The sequence below is a fragment of the Haemaphysalis longicornis genome, unplaced genomic scaffold (assembly GCF_048455015.1).
Source record: "Haemaphysalis longicornis isolate Haplotype H1 unplaced genomic scaffold, Haemaphysalis longicornis Haplotype H1 scaffold_4, whole genome shotgun sequence".
Lineage (NCBI taxonomy): Eukaryota > Metazoa > Arthropoda > Arachnida > Ixodida > Ixodidae > Haemaphysalis > Haemaphysalis longicornis.
Window position 1 is genome coordinate 142,694,348 of NW_027526361.1, and position 19,016 is coordinate 142,713,363.

Genomic DNA, 19,016 nt, shown 5'->3' on the forward strand with positions numbered 1-19,016 from the left:
GAAACAGCTGTGCCGGACAAAGTTCGGGTTAGGATCTGAGAGGACGACGGAAGGCTGCGCCTGAGGTGGGTAGGCCGCTACCGCTCCAACAATAAAAGCAGCTTTTCGAGTTGCAGTTACCGACAGAGGCTAAATGAGCCTGCTGACAATGGCAAGTGAGCAAAACTAGCTTTGAAGGGTGCTGTCTAGGTGGCTGACCAAGTAATGGAGGGCGCATTCTGAAGTTTGAAACGGAGTATCGACTGAAGGATCCACTATGCTCTTGCATTTCCAGTCTTAGAACATACTATGCACCTTCTATAATTTGTTACCCCAGCAAAATCCCTATCTTAAACCAGCACATTTCTTTTCCAATTGTTTCCTGCCTTCTCCTCCTGAGCATTCTGCGATTTACAACTTCCGTACCTTTCTTTGCTTTACGAATATGATTTCAGCTCACGTCTACTTACTTTTAACTTGGCAAATTATTTCGAGATGTAGGCTTTGCTGTTTTGCAACAATCGGAGAAGGTGACCACTGTGAAACTATGGCAAAAATGCAGATTGATACTATCAATACACATTTATTTATTTATTTATTTATTTATTTATTTATTTATTTATTTATTTATTTATTTTTATTTATTTATTTATAATTTTTTTATACTGCAGGCCATGATTCTGGCCTATGAAGCGGAAGCAATATATAACGACGGAATTACAAAGAGTCCGTGAACAGTTTGCTACATACAGCGCGTCACAAGCACGTCTAAATTATTCCCTGGTACAACCATCCATAAAAAACAGCACAGACGAAATCCCAGCTTCGCGTAAACGCTGTGCCCCGACAAAAATACAGTACAAAGAACCCTTAAAACGCATCCATATTCATACAAAGTAAAAGTGCTTAAATGACGGTAGTTCATGAGACAATTCGTTGTACAATTTATGTGGAAGTTTCTCCATTGTACGGCCTGAAGGGCTATAGAATTGCTTTTGGTAATAGCGCGCATACAAAAACTATTCCTGTGATTTTTTGTTTTTGCAAATATTGGCGTAGATGGGAGGCTCTGCCTATGTCATATTTGTCGTACATCAATAATGGTTATAGAACGACGCAGTTGAAGTCTGATTTTCCTGTGTACAGTCGTCGTCGAAATTTTCGAGGCCATGACAAAACTGCGCAGGCCGCAGAAAATTCAATGGTGTAGCATACTTCTCGAGAGAGGCTGATAAGTTTTATGGTGGAATACAAAAAAAAAACACCTTTCTTTCTTACTCCCGTAAAACTGCAATAAAATATTTCTGTTGCCGTTAAAGGTTAAGCTTATTCTTTGAATTCTCTGTTTGCCGCGAAGGCTTAGGCCTGGCCTAGAAACGTTTGACAAAGACTGTACAATTTTATGTAAAACTAAAGACAACTAATTTTGAACCGTCCCAACTGTCTTTACAGAACATCAAAAGCTCATGCTACTATTTTAAAATTGCGTTCTTTAGTTTTACTTAAAATGCGTCATGTTATATCATGTCACCTAAAATACATGCCCATTAGCAAAGCGACGTTTAGCATGGCCATTTTAAGCGAAACAGTGCAATTTCACGTAGGTTACACCAATTCATCCCTAACCCAATCTCTGTGTGATCGCGTAGGCACCACATAAGGCCTTCGCTGACAATAGCGCTTGATTTCTCTCCACCGGCTATGTACAAACTCGAAGGCCAAAACCAGCACAATACATAACTAGATGGATCAGCACCATTTCATGTCTCTTTTGTTCCTGTTTTCGTTTCCCTACGGAGGTTGTGCAACTGCGAAAGAACCCGCCTCCGGTTCACAGCAATTTCTTCTGCTCCTTTCGGCTGTCACTTATTCTTTACAGCTCGCAGTGCCTCGGACACGGGACGCGCTAACGCAATGCCGATGAACGACAGAGGAACATGAGCCACCCCATGGACAGAGGAAATAGCTGAACTGTCTCTGGCCAATAAGAAGCTCCTCATCTCTGCTCTTATTTCTATGCTGCAGCCAGTCTGGCTACTCTCGGTCTCTGAATGCGCTCGTCGGTTTGTGCAATCCCATCCACAGATGCCCTCTGGGAGTGTTTCATCACAGGGCTCTGTTCCGTCGGGTCGTGCATGTTTAGTGCCTGAAAAGCCGTTCACGGCTTCTTTGGGAGCCTGATACAGCCCTTAAGCTGTGAAAACTTCCAAATGAATTACTGGTGATGATGGTTCCAACAGAAAATTTAGAGAATGGTCGAATGTTGATAGGTTTGATGTTCAGCTTCGCTGCAGTACTCAATGGGTTTCTTGCCTTTTGTAAAATAATCGGTAAAATTAAAACCAGCATCGCAGCACTGCTCACAAATTTCAGGCATCCAACATAGATAAAAATACCAGTTAAGGTGTTTCAGTCCTTGCATGTGTTGTCGCAAGGAGCATGTAGCGGTTAACCTGGGCAGACGCACCATTAGGTGTCCCACTATTCTATTGACGCATATTGCAACTTATTTATGCCCCGTTAACTCTGGAGTAGTGAGGAAGCAATGCTACATCGCATGCAGACTAATGTCGCGGACAGACCACACTTCCGCTTCAAGGTAAGTAATTGTACCTTGAAACTGTGCGGAAATAGTGTTGTGCGCAAGCACGTACAGCAACTTAAAGGCCAACTGCACTCAACATTTCAACGTCTTGAGAACCTTATTTCCTTAAGGTCTGCATAAAAAGTAACATGCAAAATAGAACAGCTTAAATACGCTCGTAGACGCCGCAAGCGGTCAGCAAAAATTCGCAAATTTGAAACCGAATCCGAGGAAAGCGCGGCCATTGCCGTGACGTTGCAGCCGTCCAGTGAGCGGCCGGACGGTCAGCCGCTCAGTTGAAAGACTGCGCGCAAGCTCTACGCACGAACAGGCCAGCACGTGGTTGAACCGCGCGCAGCAGAGCTCGACCGGTTCTCCACATGCGTGGCTGGCCAGGCGAATAAGCCCCCCGTCGGCTGGAACGTCACAGGCGCGTCATGGCTGTTTACAAGATCCGCCGGTAGGTGCACCATGTTCTGTGGCGCAGCTTTTTAAACCCTTCTGACTGATTAACGAGGTGTTTCCCGTGGCGATCACTTGTGTCCCTGCTGATTTGGAGGTACTTACTACGCATTAAACATAATAAACTTGGTCTAGATGAAATTTGAGTGCGGTTGCACTTTAGGTGTGACTATGCGCGATCCACTGCCCAAAGCGTGCCCCTCAGCGTGTCCGTCGCATTTGTTTGGGAGGGCCATTTCCCTTGAATGTACAACTGAGAAACGGACGAAGTCTGCAATCATGAACTGTGGCCGACGGCCGACTAAAGCTCTTGAGGTGTACCTTGGCGACAGACACGGGTCTAGACAACGGCATTGAACTGCTTCAACCTGTACATGCACAGTACCATCGTGGCAACCGAGTTATACCCACTTCACACAGTGTCCTTTGCAAAATTCGGTTCCCGCATGACTGAAGGGAATCTGAGAACCGGGTGAGCAATATTTTTTTCGCCGATGGTATCTTTAGGTGCCAAATTTCAAACCACTACCCACGGCAGGAAAAGGATCTTATTAGCAAAGATAACGCCGCCTCAATTGCATAATGAGTGCCAGGAAATAGTGCGCATTTCACATCGGTGATCGAAAATCAGAAAAGGCTGCCGTAAAGTTGAGCGTGAAGTTCCCTGAACCCCAACCTGGCGCACGAGCATAAGAGTATTTCAGGAATAGCAAAAACAGCGCGAAACATGAGACAAGCGTCCTTTGAGCTGTTTTTGCTATTCTTGAATATCTAGCAACCACGCCAAATTTTTACCTTGTTGGAGTATTTCAGCCCTCGTGTGCGTGGATTATGATGAGCCGTTTGGGAATATACCCTCTCGTGATTGCGTGATTTCGCAATATTACTCTATGCTGCACGGGTTGTTTTGTAAAAGGATGGCGAGATTATTTATTGAACTAAATTGCTCGTGATTCTCTAACGCCCAGGGCAGAATTCAACTCCCTGGTGATGTATTTTATCCAGTACAGGTTCCTATGGCTTACGTGATCGTTTTGTAGATAGTCCGCACTGAACTGAAAGGGGCACCCGTCACTGAAAGCCATACTGATATAGCAACCGCTACACAGGTGTCTGGCTGGTCTCGTTATGCACGTTTTGTTCATTACTGGCAACCTCCCACTTCCCCGTGGCCTTCAAACTTAGCATATTTTATGTACTTGTGTTTCTGAAGACAGCACCATAAGTCGAAGAAGTTCTGTATAAAGACGGTAATATGACCGCTGATATCACGCAGAAAATATAACGATAGGGGACAAATTTACAGCAGAGGTGTTTTTTGGGGGATCCGTGTGAATTTTTACGCGCAAAAAGCACTTCCCACTCTCCGTATCTTTAAAAACTCGAAGCATTCAAACTTGTGCCTTTGGTAGTCTTGAAGGGGGAAGCGTTGCACGGCGCAAGGTGTTTCTGTGTGCGGGTGTTGTCGTTTGCTTTCCCCCTTCCATGTATTAATTGGCTCCGCATTTCCTCTAACTCGAGGCGTTTCCGTTGTCTGCACAAATAGCATAAGCATAGCTGTGGTCCTGTAATGTAAGCTCGAACTTCAACTTGCGCTTGAGCGAGTACGGCAGCGCCATCGCCGCGCAGATTGCACCGTTCGCGCAAAGGAACTAAAAGTGACCGGCGGATGGTTTCCTCCCTAGAAAAACCCAATTCTGTCAGAACACTGAGCTCTATTTCGGTGGATCTGGGAGTCGGGGTCTGCGAGGCCGCCATCGGAGAGACAACTGCGAGCTCTATAGGTTGGTCTAGAAACCGACTTCTGAGGAGCTCCTGGCGGCGAAATCATTGCGCCCTTTTTCGCTTGGTGTGAGAAGCTGCTCCTAACCTGCCGTACGCACGACACACGGCCGACTTACGAGATGGCTCGACTTGCGACAGCACCGCAGATAAAACGGACAGCAGGAACAGTCACAAGAATGGAATCATCGACGGCCAGCTGCAAACACCAATAAAAATCTTGGTGAAAACTCCAAGCGCAACGGCATGTTAGACACACTACAAAACTTGTGTGGTAGAAAACGCTTCACAAAGACGAAGGTACCATGCTACTACAGTTAGGAAACTCCAATAGGTCTTACGCAAAATTGAAAAGGGGCCGTCTTGAGAAACCGTTTGAGAGACCCCTGGGCTGCGCTGGTGATCCAGCACCATTGAGCGGAATGACTCATCACTGTTGTGCCTCATCTCTATGCTACGAATATTGCGTGGAGAAGTTTAACCAAGGTGTCTGAGAAAAAAAAGTTCACCACTATGACACGCAAAGCGTCACACAGATAAGAAACAATTCGTCCACCGTGCGTACTTGTTGTGGACAGGGTCAAGTATTTACTGATGAAATTTCGCACTATATATTTTTGAAACAATCCAGCATAAAAACATCTTCGTTACCTAAATAGGGAATCGAATCTGAACGCTCGAAAGGAGGTGATATTATCAAGACTAGTGCCACCTGCCAGCAGTTAAGGCCAGCTTCCTTGCAAACGCACGTTCACCTACGCCGAAAGTGCAGTGTCGAAAAGAAGAAGGCACTAAATAGTACAAAGGACTCCCGTTTCCTTCAAAAAAAAATAAAAAACCCAACCGAAAACGTTCCAGCGAACAATACAGGTTTTAGGAAAAGGCAGTATGAAACGGTGGACGGAAATTGCTTTTCCGCTAAGGCAAGATCATTTGAAATGGGACCGCGCAAAAATCCGCGCCAGGTGCGGTTTCTTTTTGTGCGTGGCAGGGGCCTGGAGCATTTAAATTTATTAAGCTCAGCGGTTCTACAAAAAGGCTACGGAGAATCTCATTGGACCAAAATAAAGAATTTCGGCCTAACAGAACGGCTTTCTGGCATTGTTTTGTGTTTGGGATTGCTGAAACGGTCTTGTTAAATAGAATGCATATTTTTTTAAAAACTCCGCAGGCTTGGGTTACGCAATAAACTTAAATACACTTCTGTGTAACTCCCACTTGCAAAAACGCAGCAAGTTAAAGCCATCGTAGGAAATGAACTAAGTTAGCACACATTAAAAACAAGAGCGGTAATATGCCAGCCGAGATGATGGCATTGCAGAATTCAGAGGAACAGCAGCTCCTAGTATTAAATTTTACCGTGCAACAGACGCTTCAATCAGTCGACAAGTTTGTATGTACATGTATTTCCGCGTACCATTTAGGACACATGCCCAGTACTGAGCCAGTAGCTTATTAGAGAAAAACGCATAAACTACCTTTCAAAACTACCACTCCTTTCAAAACTCGGTACCGCTATTACTGCCACTTGCAAGAGAAGTCTTTTCTCTCCGTTTCTTTTTTGTTTTCTGATATAATTAAAACTATTCACTGCTCACTGTTGCTGGGCACATACAGGTAACGTTATATGAACGACGAATGAATGAATGAATGAATGAATGAATGAATGAATGAATGAATGAATGAATGGCTCGGGGGGCATTGTAATAAGGGAATATTGGTTTCCATTAGGGTAACAAGTTTAGAGTAGACAGACATTTTGGATAATCGGCTGATTAGAAAGCAACAACTCTGTTATAAAAAGGTAATTACTTTTGTGGCAAGAACATTGTCGCCTTTTGGTGTCGTTTGCGGGCACGGAACAGGATGCACGGCTGTAGGTTTTCACTCAGGATATACAAAATAGCCGAGCCGGCTGTGAGCCTCGTGCTCGGCATTATTTTGCGCTGCAGAACAGCGTATTCTTCTCTGCACTGCTGCATTAAAGACTATCTCGAAATGGACAAATCATTCTGCGAAAGGTTAACTTAGCGACTAACGAACGTGCGAAAATAGGGGAGTAAATAAATTATAGACTAAAAACCGCCCCTTTGTCTACAACGATTTCATCAGCCAGGATGAATGAGTTTCGTTCCTCGCTTCAAAGGATAATTTGTTTAAGCTCTCAGACGAACGGTATGGGAAATTCTTGGACCCTTGAATACATTACGAACGCCACGGTACCCTTTGTGCACACATATGGAGCAGGAGCCAGCATAAGAGACTTCGCGTGATTTCGACGTGCTGCCTTTGCACCCTCCATGTCGACATTCGCATTTCGGCAGCCGCGGGAGTCCTCATTACGCAGTCACGAGCACAATTGCCGGGCTGGAGCTAAAGGCTTTTAAACTACATTCCTGTGTCAGACGGGATGCAATTTTAAAGATTTTTTTCTCTCGGAGTCGAGTTCTCTTCCGGAACAACCAACAGCGGTCGACTGAATTTGAGAGGGGTGGCATTCCTTCGGAAGAAACTAAATGCCAACGTGGAATTTGGCATTTTGTCGAGTTGCAGAATCCTAGCCATCTAATCCAGCTACCGTCATGGCTTTGTTACCCGTAGCAGCTCATGTCCGTAAATTTAAATATCTTTTCTCTTTTGTACCTTGTGGCTAACCAACGATGCGGTTTAATTCAACACGTTGTGAACTATTACGTCACATTTCAATATTCAAATGTTTTTGCCGTTCAAAAAGAAGAGCTGTTTTTCTTTTCTCCAATAAATCTGCTTAGACAGCCATACTTATGAACTGTTAATGCATCAACATCACTAGGAATTGCTGCAGTTTTGTTGACAAAATAATTGTGCAGCTGTCGATGGGTTAAAGTTTAGTCTCTCAATACAGGAGGGACACTCTCTAAAGCGGAATATTTTAAAGCGCAAGCATTAAGAAGCCGTATGAGCATAAAATCCTGTGAAGTCGTCACTATTTCCCGGCACCGGTAGCAGGCGCCGCAAAAATCCTTCCGTGGGCCTTGGTTTCCTTGGGCGGGGACTTCATGGGCCGTGACATTTGTAACAGCAATCTCCAGAAATAAAGCAAAAATAATAATGGTGCTATTGGGTGCTACTCATTTCCCAGCGCGTTCCCTACAAATTAAACCGAAATAAGGAGTGGACGAAACTGAGTCGAACTGCTCACCAAACTGTACCATGAGGCACTGCAGTCACAGCCACGTCAGTTTGCTCGGTGCGGTGTCGATCTCCGGCAGGGCCCAACTGAACCGGTAATTTGGCCATTCGTGCTTTCATTGTACCATATCTCAGGAAGTTCTTTGAAATCATGGCCTATCGTTTTTCATCGCACGCCTGAGTGCGTTGTTTCAATTTATAACATGTTATGTCGTCATTCTGCTCAAACTATTTATAGATTTTTATTGTGGCCAAACTTTGTGGTTTTCTTGCTACTTAAATTGCCAAGTATACACATAAAATAACGTTCGCCAGCCGTATACAGCACAGGAAAATTTATAAATGTGCCCTTTAAATGACGGCATGAAAGCCTGCATTGAATAAAGGCTGGCCCAATTCTGGATATTGCCACCCCTTGTAATAAAGGTTTTTCAGTTATTTAAAAACAATGGTTAGATGGTTTACACAATGGTGAATAAATAATGGGTTCTTAGCCATCTCGAAATTCATTTATTTATGAGAACCCAAGCAAGATGGCAATTCCTGTAATTATTTATTTCTCCTGGACGATCACATTACTTTCACGTGATTTCAGACTTCACAATCACGAATTCAAAGCTTAAAATAAAAGAGGTGAACAGACGGAGTTCGAGAAACACGGCCGGGAGTAAGCATCCATTCTTCATGGTACAGCTTCTTTATTCCATCTTGGCGCTGAATAATACACTAACGAATAGTAGAACCACACGCACCCATAACACCGTTATCACTTTCTTTTAATGGTATAGACCTAAATTTGCCATAAATGGTTTTGGGATATTCCGGAGATAAAAGCGTAGTTGGTCTGGTACTGAGGCATCCAAACATAGGACTTTCTTTCAAAGTTTAGCGCTGAATTATAAATTTTTTATGATTAATTTGTTATTTAACATTTACCTAAATTAAGCCCGTATCATCAGCAAAGAGCATGTGTTTCTGAGCAATCTTATTCGATGTGCTCTGCGTTTTTCTCAAAGTAATTCCCGCAGAAATAAATGACAGAGCGCACAAAAAGGCAAAGAAAAGGACAGGGAATATATTCTTTCTGTCACTACATTCCGGTCAAATTTCGAAGGGCTTGTGTGTTCTTTTTTAATTAGTAATATTGGAAACCGAAGGAACTCGTTTTATTGCTCTATCAGTAGTTTTTGTTTCGCGTTAACTTGTTTCATGACCCTCGGGTTAAGGAAAAGTTTCCACGCTCTTTCCTGTTCGACTAGATTTTCTTAAGATAGTTCGCTCATGAAAATTCAGCAACCAGGTTAATTTTTCTTCCCCTAATTGTTTCAACACGTGTCAATCTTCCCTTATGGGTGCTATGCCCACCCATACCATAGTGTTTTTCAGTTTCTTTGTAATGGAATAATAATCTGTGCTCCGTGAAATGAAGTGCCGAGCAAAACAGAAGTAAAAAGCATAATAAAGATGACGATAAAGGCTGGCTAATCCTGTGCAACCATTTAAAGGGGAGATGAAAGCGTTTCCTGCCGCCTGTGCAAAAAGGTGCGAAGCAATTACAGAAACTTCTCATATACAAAGGAGAAAGTAAGAACCTTTAAAAATCCCAGGCTGACATTGGTTACTAGGGACCGCAACTTCAGTCTCGGTATTAAACTACAAAAATTGGCAATAAAAAAAGTTGCACGGGATATTTACGTTTAGGTCTTCATCTGTATGGTGCGATGGCGTTACTTCGGCGTGGAGAGAGCGTTTGGGGTTGAAGTCCTGCAATTACCATGTATGGTTTTGAGAATTGCCGCTCAGCGACGATAGATAGACTCGCTGCAACGATCACTGCGGCACAGGAAAGGCAGACGACATTTCCGCATGTGGTGCTTAAGATGGCCGCCCGAAAGGTTGCGAGTGATTGTCTATTTATAACACACACGCAGAGAGATAGAGCGAGAGCGAAAGAGAAATTCTCAGCTTTAATGAGTAACATTTGTCGGAAGTTGTTCGCCCGTAAGCATACCCTTGAATATGACCTCGGCGCGTAAATACAATGGGCGTTTGCCCCTATTTAGCACAGACAAAGCTTAATGCTGCACGTTTCCTGCTTAACCCCTTCGCCCATCTAGAATTATGGATATATGTATGGGATTGTATCGCGCGTGTAGTTTGTATTAATTCGGCGCTTAGATCCTTGTGAAGTACGGGGAGGACGGTGTTCCTAGGCATGGGATGAGGAGAAGTTCCCAATATTTTTCAAGGAGAGAAGTATGGTTGTCCTGGTGAGCCTGAAGCATGATTTGCGAGTTTGAACGGATCTTCGTCCGCTGCATCGTGTCATCCCAGTTAGCCGTGTCGGACATAAATTTTCATCTTTGTGGATTTAGAATCCCACTAAACTGTTTAGGTACTATGCCTGCAGCCAAGAAACGTGGCCTTTTGAGTGTAACGATGTTTAAGCAGAAGGGCTTGCGTGCGGGCTAGTTGGTGTTCTATAACTACTTCTTAAGCGCCAAAAACTACAGGGACATAGAATTGCGTGTCCCTGTCTCATTCTATGTCCCTGTAGTTTTTGGCGCTTAAGAAGTAGTGATGTTTAAGCGTAGATCCATTCGGCGGATTGTAGACAATGTACGCTGTTCCTTCCGTGTGCGTAGAGGGTAATAAAGGCACAGCGATTGACTCTTAATACACTGCAACAATTATGGCATTCATCCTTTTAAACGTACCGGCATCGGCGTATACTGTGTTTTCATAGTTTTGGAGCTTTCTGGAAGCAATTTGATTCTAGATTTTTCGCCTGTTCTTGTGCTGGTCTGGTTCTATGCTTTTCGGTAGTGGGAGGGCTTTAGTAAAGAGCCGCTGATTGGTGGCATATCCATAGTGGCGTCCAGCCCTTTTCTCTCTTGAGGTGCGGCGTATATTCGCATGGTCGGTCGAAATTTTTCCCCAGAGGCTCTTTTTGTGTTAGGATAGCGGCCTGTCAGATATATTCAAAGTTATTACAAGACAATTTATGGCATGTGCAGTGACCTCAAAAATTGAGATGCTGTTGTTGTAATGGTCGTTATTCGGCTTTCTTCCGTGCGATTAGGTTTCTGGTATTGAAAGCTGACCGATATCCGACTCGTGATCGCTTCGTGTAAGTTTTCTTAGTTTTTTCCATTCCTGCTATACCGTGTATGGGCGTTTTACAATGTAAGCCTACTGTTCCAATATTCCCTGTGTTTTGGAAACTGTGTGATCGGCTCTGCGCTTCTCTCTATGAACATGTCAATGATTCTTATGCGACAGTTTTATGAGATCCCATGCTGACGTATTTTTAGGTTTTGTAAATTGTCCGCGCGGCGCATTAATTCTTTACCCGAGAGAACTTGCAGCGCTGTCGGCCCCGAAAAATTCGAAAAATCTTTTCAAAACTTTCGCAATTAGAAACCATATACTGAGTTTTATTAATTTATTAGGACACAATTTATTTGCTTTCTGGTGCTAATCAAGGTTTCTTAGGGATTTAAAGTATCTGGTGTTAATTTTTTGCGAGTCTGTTTATTTATTTGACACCATGTTAGCGGTGGTATTACTATAAATTGGAGAGGCGCTTTGCTAGTGCCGTAAGTTGCGGGCGCAGCTAGCGACAGTACGTGCCAAGCATGCGACTACCCAGGGTGCGTAGAACGTACTTCACTGCGCAGGCCCGGCGCCTGCTTGAATCGCGTATCTTTTCTCTCCTCTCGGCCGCAGTATCTTTTTCCTTCTTTCCACAATCCAGTTGCCGTTGCTGTGTCGGCAGTTGCCGTTGCTGCCATTGCTGCTTCTTCAAATGAGCCCTCGTATCTGGCTGCCTCAGTGGTATTTTCCGGCTTGCAGCGGTAACATACTTCTGTGGACGCTTGAAGAGCATGGCTGATAGCGGACGGCTAGCAGGCAAGGCCAATTCAAAAAATGAGCCTAATAACGCTATCTCGTTAAAAGTATCATTTATAGACGTCAAAAGCTCTCGTTTAGGCATGCATACGCTCAGTGCATATTCACTTCAGCAGCGAAAATTAGTGCACATATTGACTTGTAATAAAACAGCGGACAAACATGGTGCTGTAGGAATGTAGTTTTATTTTATTTTCATCCCGAACGTAAACCACACAATTGTCGCAATTAAAAAAACTTACACAATGTAATGGTCAGCCGACACCACAAAAACTGGAACGAAAGCGTGGCAAACATACTCCACCTCAGCGTTTCGCGGCTGGAAGTTGTAACTCCTTTTCATCGATAATGTTGTGCAGAAAGAGGACCGCTCAGCGTCCAGTGAAGCTGGCGGAGCGCGGTTGTACGTGGGAACGCTCAATAATTTAAGTTCATCTTTTGTGTCACAGTGTTTACCTCTCACAACCTTTAGCAATTCTTTTACAGCAGAAAATTCAGAAATTTTATGTCCGAAGTGGATTTAAACTTCGGACTTACTCTGTCAACAAACGGTCTTACGGGTATAACAGCGTACACCTAACCCGGACGTGCAAAATGAGGTCAGCATTCTGGGTCGCGCAGGCGCGCAAGTTTTTAGCTGCTGAATGTCTTCTGCTAAAAAAGTGAAGTCGGCTGACGGATGCGACCAGGTGACGGTTTCGTCGAACGCAAAGCTGGTTATACCACTGAAGTATTTTTTGTAGTATGTTTTCTTTCTACACCGAGTTCCCTAAGGGGCTAGTTGATACTCTATGATAAGACATTCACGCGCAAACAATTTACACAAAGGACAATCCTCCATCCTTTATGTGTTTGCCTGCTTTTTTTTGGCGAGCGAAATACTTATCATTGTCGTTAAAGTCACAAACGCACCTCCTATGCGCTTCCTTACTTGCAGCTATAAATGTGTAGCATTATTTACCGAGTATTCCAGAGCCAGGACCGTGTAACGGCTGCTTTTCTACAAAAACGCAAATTTGACAGATGTTAGACCCGTAATTGTCATAATAGCGCAAATAAAGATAATTTGTAGAACAGAATTTTGAAAATACAAAACATTAGAAAAATAGAAAAAATAGCGAAAATGGCCAACCGGGTAATTTCAAACCGTGCATTTCCACAAAAATGCAGATTTGGCGGAAGTAACACCTTTAATCACTATAACTGCGTAAATGGAGGTATTTGTTCGTACAAAATCTTGGAAAACCAAGAAATAAGAAAAATAATAATAATTGCGAGTATGGCCAACCGTATAATGCCCATTTCTACAAAAGGCAAATTGGGCTTACACGCGTTATTTCAGCAAGCAATTACGAAGTAGGTAACTTGGAAGAGTGGCAAGGGGTATTTCGTCCAAATATACTCTCGGCTTGGTGATGTAAATGTGGACGTTTCCCATGTCATATTAACAGAGGAAAGAAAAAGTTGCAAAAGTGACGCGAGAATGATCAGAGGGAGATAACACTTTCAGAAATTAGACGGCGACGCTTTTGTAATTTTATTTGTAACATGCAGGGAGCTATGTTTTGTACTCGTTGTTGGTAGAACAATATTGCGGATGTGCAAATTTAAAACATGCCCTAGTATAGCCAACGCATGCTGCGTTGGTAATAAAGAAATCACACATATTGAGGACCTTCCAATATTTTATGAAACAGCCCTTTCGTTGTTCTTTCTCGCCGTTTTCTCGTGTTATAGCCGACAACCTTTGCAATCGAAAGTTGTTATGCGCTTTTGCATCGCAAGAAACAACGTGCATCAACCCGACAACTGAGTAATAATTAAGAACGAGGTCACTTTTCTACCAGGTAATAACAATGCGTGTTCCCTTGTTCTTGGAACGCAAAATGAACAGCGATTCATTCACGGGTAAATGAAAATCGATAGAGCATGCCTATCTCTCCGCACTGCGGCACCGCAGCCAGGGGTGGTCCAGTGAAAAAAAAAACTGCCCGGTGCTGAGGGAGTTCGATATGGCCTGGTACGTGGACCATGAAGTGCGGCCACTGAAACTTCGATTAAGGTAGCTTCTTTAATTTGAGGGTAAGTCAAGTTTTCTTATCGCTTACGGCTCCTGAATGAATGGCCTAGGTGGCCATCTGATTTATTAAACTGAACTGTGGGTAAAACGTGCTAGCTCGTTGAAACATTTCATGCCAATTTATAAGCTAGCATGAACAATTTCTCGCAATCTTTTTTACGTCGCCAGTGTCACCTTTGGATGGCTAGCAAAATGGTCCTTTGACCTTGCATGTCCCGGCCCATAGCCTAATTTTATCCTTCATACAGTTTTCTAGCACAAGTTGAGCCACGAAAGAACGGAACCAGAAGTACTCGAACCAAGGATATATTTCAGCGGCCGGGAGAAATACAAGCCTTATTAGTAAATCCTAATACCACTCGCCACTGGGCGAGCGGTGCAGTGTAGCTGATATACTTGAAAGGCCTGCGTAGGATTTCGTAGTGTGGCCGATAGTGGGCGCTTCGTGCACTAGAGATGCCCCTACAGACACCTTTTGCGCGTCTAGCTAAAGCAACCGAAAGGAGGCCGGAAACGCAGTACTACACTTCACAAGGCAATTTAAAATTACGGTTTACAATTTACCGGACAGCCTAATAGAATCAGGCTACCAGTCGGTGCTCGAAACTTGAAGAATAGCGGAATCGCCTGCGAACGTTTTCTAGTTGCCAAGGGCAGGTTAGGCGCGCTTTTAAGCGGAGGCCCTTGTAAAGAGCTAATAAAAGCTTTAGTGCTGCAAGCGTGCTTGATAATCTACATTCCCATGACCCCAGGGTGGTAGGTTGAAACAAGGCACATCGAAGATACCATGTCTAGTACCTATAAACGACCTTCTGGTGGAAGCAAAAAGCAAAAACGCCCGTGTGTCCGAGATTTCGGCACACGTGAGAGATTCCTAGGTGGTCAAAACTAATCCGGAGCCCTCCACAACAGCGTGCCTCATAGCCTGCGTTGCGTCGGCGTGTTAAACCCTACAGTCAATCAACCACCTATAAACGACCGCCGTAGACGAATACGCTTTCCATACTAGTGGGCTTTTGCTTCAAACGACTCTCTAGCTTCACTGAACGATTTTATATTGTTGCTTGTTAAGAGCCTATCCGAGGCTCTCAGAATTGGCTATCAGTGTACTCATAGCGGTGGTGTAAGCTTGAGAAATTTATGGAAATACTACAATTTTGAAAGAATTTCTTGTACGTGAGTCAAGAGTTTGATTCTACAGCAGGAACGTGAGGCATTCTCAAGGCATGCCTCATGCCTTAAGCAATGAGACACGCTTTACTCAAGGTGCATGTGTTTGAGGCTTGCAAGTAAACGTCAATCTATACATATAAAGGGAAGCGCCCGACTCACTGACTGATTGATTCATCAACGCAAAGCCAAAACCTTGACTTGGAACCCGGAATTGCACTCGCACGCAAATGAAAAGAGCAAATTGCGTTTTCTTAAACTCGCCGTTATCTAACTCACTCGTTCACATGTCCAAGTGCTTCTTGCTGATATGTGTACCAGTAACGAATATCTCAAAAGGCGTGTTACAGTTTTCCGCTAATTAACACTATTGGTTCGATTCTGAAGTTCGGAACAAAGTTTGCGTTGTGAACGATTTTCCAATAATTGTTTCACTCAGTGGTTTATCCAATTGGTTTTTTGCTAATACATATTACTTATACGAATACACAAAACCCATTTTAAAGATTCCGCCTTGTGATGCCAGTATTAGGACTAAGAAAATGTTTTTAAACTGACACGCCGATCGAGCTGAAAAGCCATAACCGGGGATATCATCGCCTAGCGAAACTGCTCACTCAAAGGAATTAAAACTTTATTAGCACATTCTGAATATTGTGTAGAAGCTGAATGTTGATGAAATTATTAAAAAAATTACACACCGGAGAGAGTGAAGAACGCTGTAATAGTTTTTAATAGATGTATTTTTTATCGCCAGCCAGTTCAGATTTTAAACTGTTTTTGTTGATATAGATAACTAATACAAATACCTGAACACTGCTCTAGAAGAAGATTCCATTACACCTAACTAGTCATTACAATCAAGAATTTCAAAAAATTGCTTGTTTTTACAAATTACTCAATAACTAAATAGCCCTTCGGTATATCAAATTTGTGTGTGCTTTCAAATGCTGCTCATACAGTTGCCCAAAACCAACACCATGACGTTGTTCTAAGAAGCGTACAGTCAAACCCGGCTATAACGAACCCCGATAGAGCGAATTATGCTATATATCGAACACAAATATTTCAGTTACAGAAATACATAGGGAAAATATTCCTTATAACGAAGTTCACATCCGATATATCGAACTCTGCGCACCTAGAATGGCTGCCGAAATGCATGGTCTCGAAGTGGCGATTGATATGTGGATTGGCCACGACCACGGAGCAAGAGCCGCGACCACGTGGCCGCGACTGAGACATTGCAACTCGCTCGGAGTGACGTGATGCCCGACACTTTCCGTAACTGTTTCCGACGCGCGAGACTCACGATGGAACCCGCCAATTCCGCGAGTCCGGACCAAGACAGTAGCATGGGTGAACTGTGGGAAGAGCTCACCAGCGTTCCCGATAATGTCGCGAGTGAAAGCCGTCCGACGCTTACAATGAAGCACTGTCGGCAGTCGATGTGCTCCGCCAGTGCTTTTTTAGATTTTGGAGGACGCGGACTCGAACTGGTACAAACAATGTTTCGTGCAGAGAATGCTATGCTAGTTGAAGCCGCCAAAACAAAAGTGAAAACAAATATCACCGCTTTTTTGCAAATTCGGCAGTTAAGGCGGAAAGTAGCTTTATTATTCTTGATAAACGGATTATTTTGCCTATGGTAATGGCTTATTTACTGTGTTCGTTTCTGCATACGGTGATGGCGGATTTGGGAGGGGGGTAGCTCCCGCGGATTGCGAACTCGTAACAATAGGTTCGTTATAAGCGCGTTCGGCTATATCGAACTATTGGATATATCAAACTAATCGCAGTGCAAATTGCAGTTCGCTATAAACGGGTTTGACTGTATAAAGAGGCGAACGGGAATTTTTGTCCTACATCTCTATGGACGTGGAATTCAGTTCAATGTTTCCGCTTTCTCAAAGCTCTTGCCATCTGTTGGAAGTTTCTGCAATCCCGTGCCTCGCCGTACCAGACCATGTTATTTATCTTCAAAGGGTGACTGCTGGGTACCCTTCATACCTACCAAGATAACACTTCCCATAGGTAAGTAAGTAGTCGTTTGAGCGCACAATCTTGGTACAGTTTGTTTCGGGGCAGTTACAATAAAACACGAGTTGCAGCGTTTTCTTATTCCCACACGACTCCGTTAGGAGCTCATGTAATGACAGCACGCCGTAGTTCCCAATCAAGAAAAACTTCACAATGAACTAAATAATTATCACAAGAAATGAGTGAACCGGTGTTATGCCCATTTGTAGCGTTAAAATAGTGGCCCACCAGGGCATCGACGGGTACTACCGCTAGTACAAAGATAAAACGATAGAGTACGTTGTGTTCTATTATTTTTACAACTTTTTCTGAGTGCGAGTTTTATAGACGGAGCGTTTTTATAAAATGCCTGTAAAAAGTTTTGTTTGTTCCAAACTGTTTGTCACTCATGCACACCTCGTGATTTCCTCTGGAAGCGCGATACAGTTTCACTTAATTACCGGCAAACCTCTCTGTGCCAGAACTTTGCCTTGAGTTAAGTTGTGAATATTCGAATTCAGTATAAAGGTTACGCACGCACATACCCTCCCGTTTCATTTGACCAAAGCATAAGCAAACGACAGGGAAAATAGGTTTACGTCACATTAGGAATGCAATGCCGTAAAATATAGAAATGCCCATAATATAACGAAGTATCTTCATTTCAGGTTTACTGTCACATCCCTTTATTATAACTCAGGCCTGACAAAAAAGCCGTAATGCAGCGGTTACATAAAAAATAAATGTTTTCGCAAAGTTATTTCGTAACAACCGCCCGTTTTGTGCGCGCTCAGCGTCAAAGCATAGCGTGCAAAGGAGCGCTAATCTGCAGAGGGAAATAAAGATTAAAAGGTCACTGCTCACAAAGCCCTCCTACTCGCCTCAAAGTGCACTTCGACTTCGAGAACGAATAGTTTTAATTTTGCTACACGTAAATACAAGCCTACGTGTTTCGTAACCCCCGGGAAAAGTTTCAAGCTCATGAAAAAAGCAGAACTCTTTGCTCTTACAATGAGAGCCCTACAGCAGCGACGAGAGCAGGATCAAAGGAATTGATTAAAACAGCCGAAGGCCAAGCGCAACTTCAGAACTAGGGCAACGTGAGCAGCAGATGGAGCAAATGATCGTTGCATCTTTTTCATCTTGTTGTTTACTCCCTTCGCAGCATGTACAAAGAGGCGCTATCGAACATGAAGCAGGGAAGGGGTTACGAAACGCCACGTACAACAAAAGCAGTTTATATAGTACCTGTCGTTTTGAAACCACTGTTTTGATTCTTGTGGGACTGTGCTTTATTTTCTGCCCAAAATAAAATACCACCTAGCCTCCTCTGCTACATTCTGATTGTTTCCAGTTTGTGTCATTCGTTCTACCCTCTCAAACGTCAACCCCCAACATGCCGAAACAACAACTTCTGAAAAGAGGCATTGTGGCGCTCGTTAAGACGCCATTGCCGTTTCATTGCGGGAAAACCGTTGTGAAACTTTGGATCTATTCAATATACAAAACACTAAGTTAGTTCAGCCGTCTCTTCTTAGCATCATGCGACGCCATAGATTTGTTCCTCTGGAGCTTGGAGCTACGGGTCTGAAGGCTTAGGCATCCCTGTGCATTTTGGATGCCAGATGGCGGCGCTTAGCGGAGCCTGCCTTCTTTGAATCGAGCCACTTCTCCGGCCCGCATACTAAATGAAGCGCCGTGTGTATAACATGTGCATTATAATGCGCAGACTGCCATTTAGGAGGGCCTCAGAATCACGTTCTCCCTAGGGATATTCTTGAATCGATGAAACGTGAGGAATTGAGCGCGCACTGCTTTGAAGACGCTGTTTTGGGACGAAAGAAACGCCCAAAAAGT

The 19,016-nt window shown here is 43.6% G+C and overlaps 1 protein-coding gene across 1 annotated transcript in view; it reads right to left on the minus strand.

Moving 5' to 3' along the window:
* Nucleotides 1-19,016, minus strand: part of LOC144180038 (neural cell adhesion molecule 1-like) — a 189,808-nt gene that overhangs the window by 135,442 nt on the left and 35,350 nt on the right. The gene's annotated exons all lie outside the window — the stretch shown is intronic.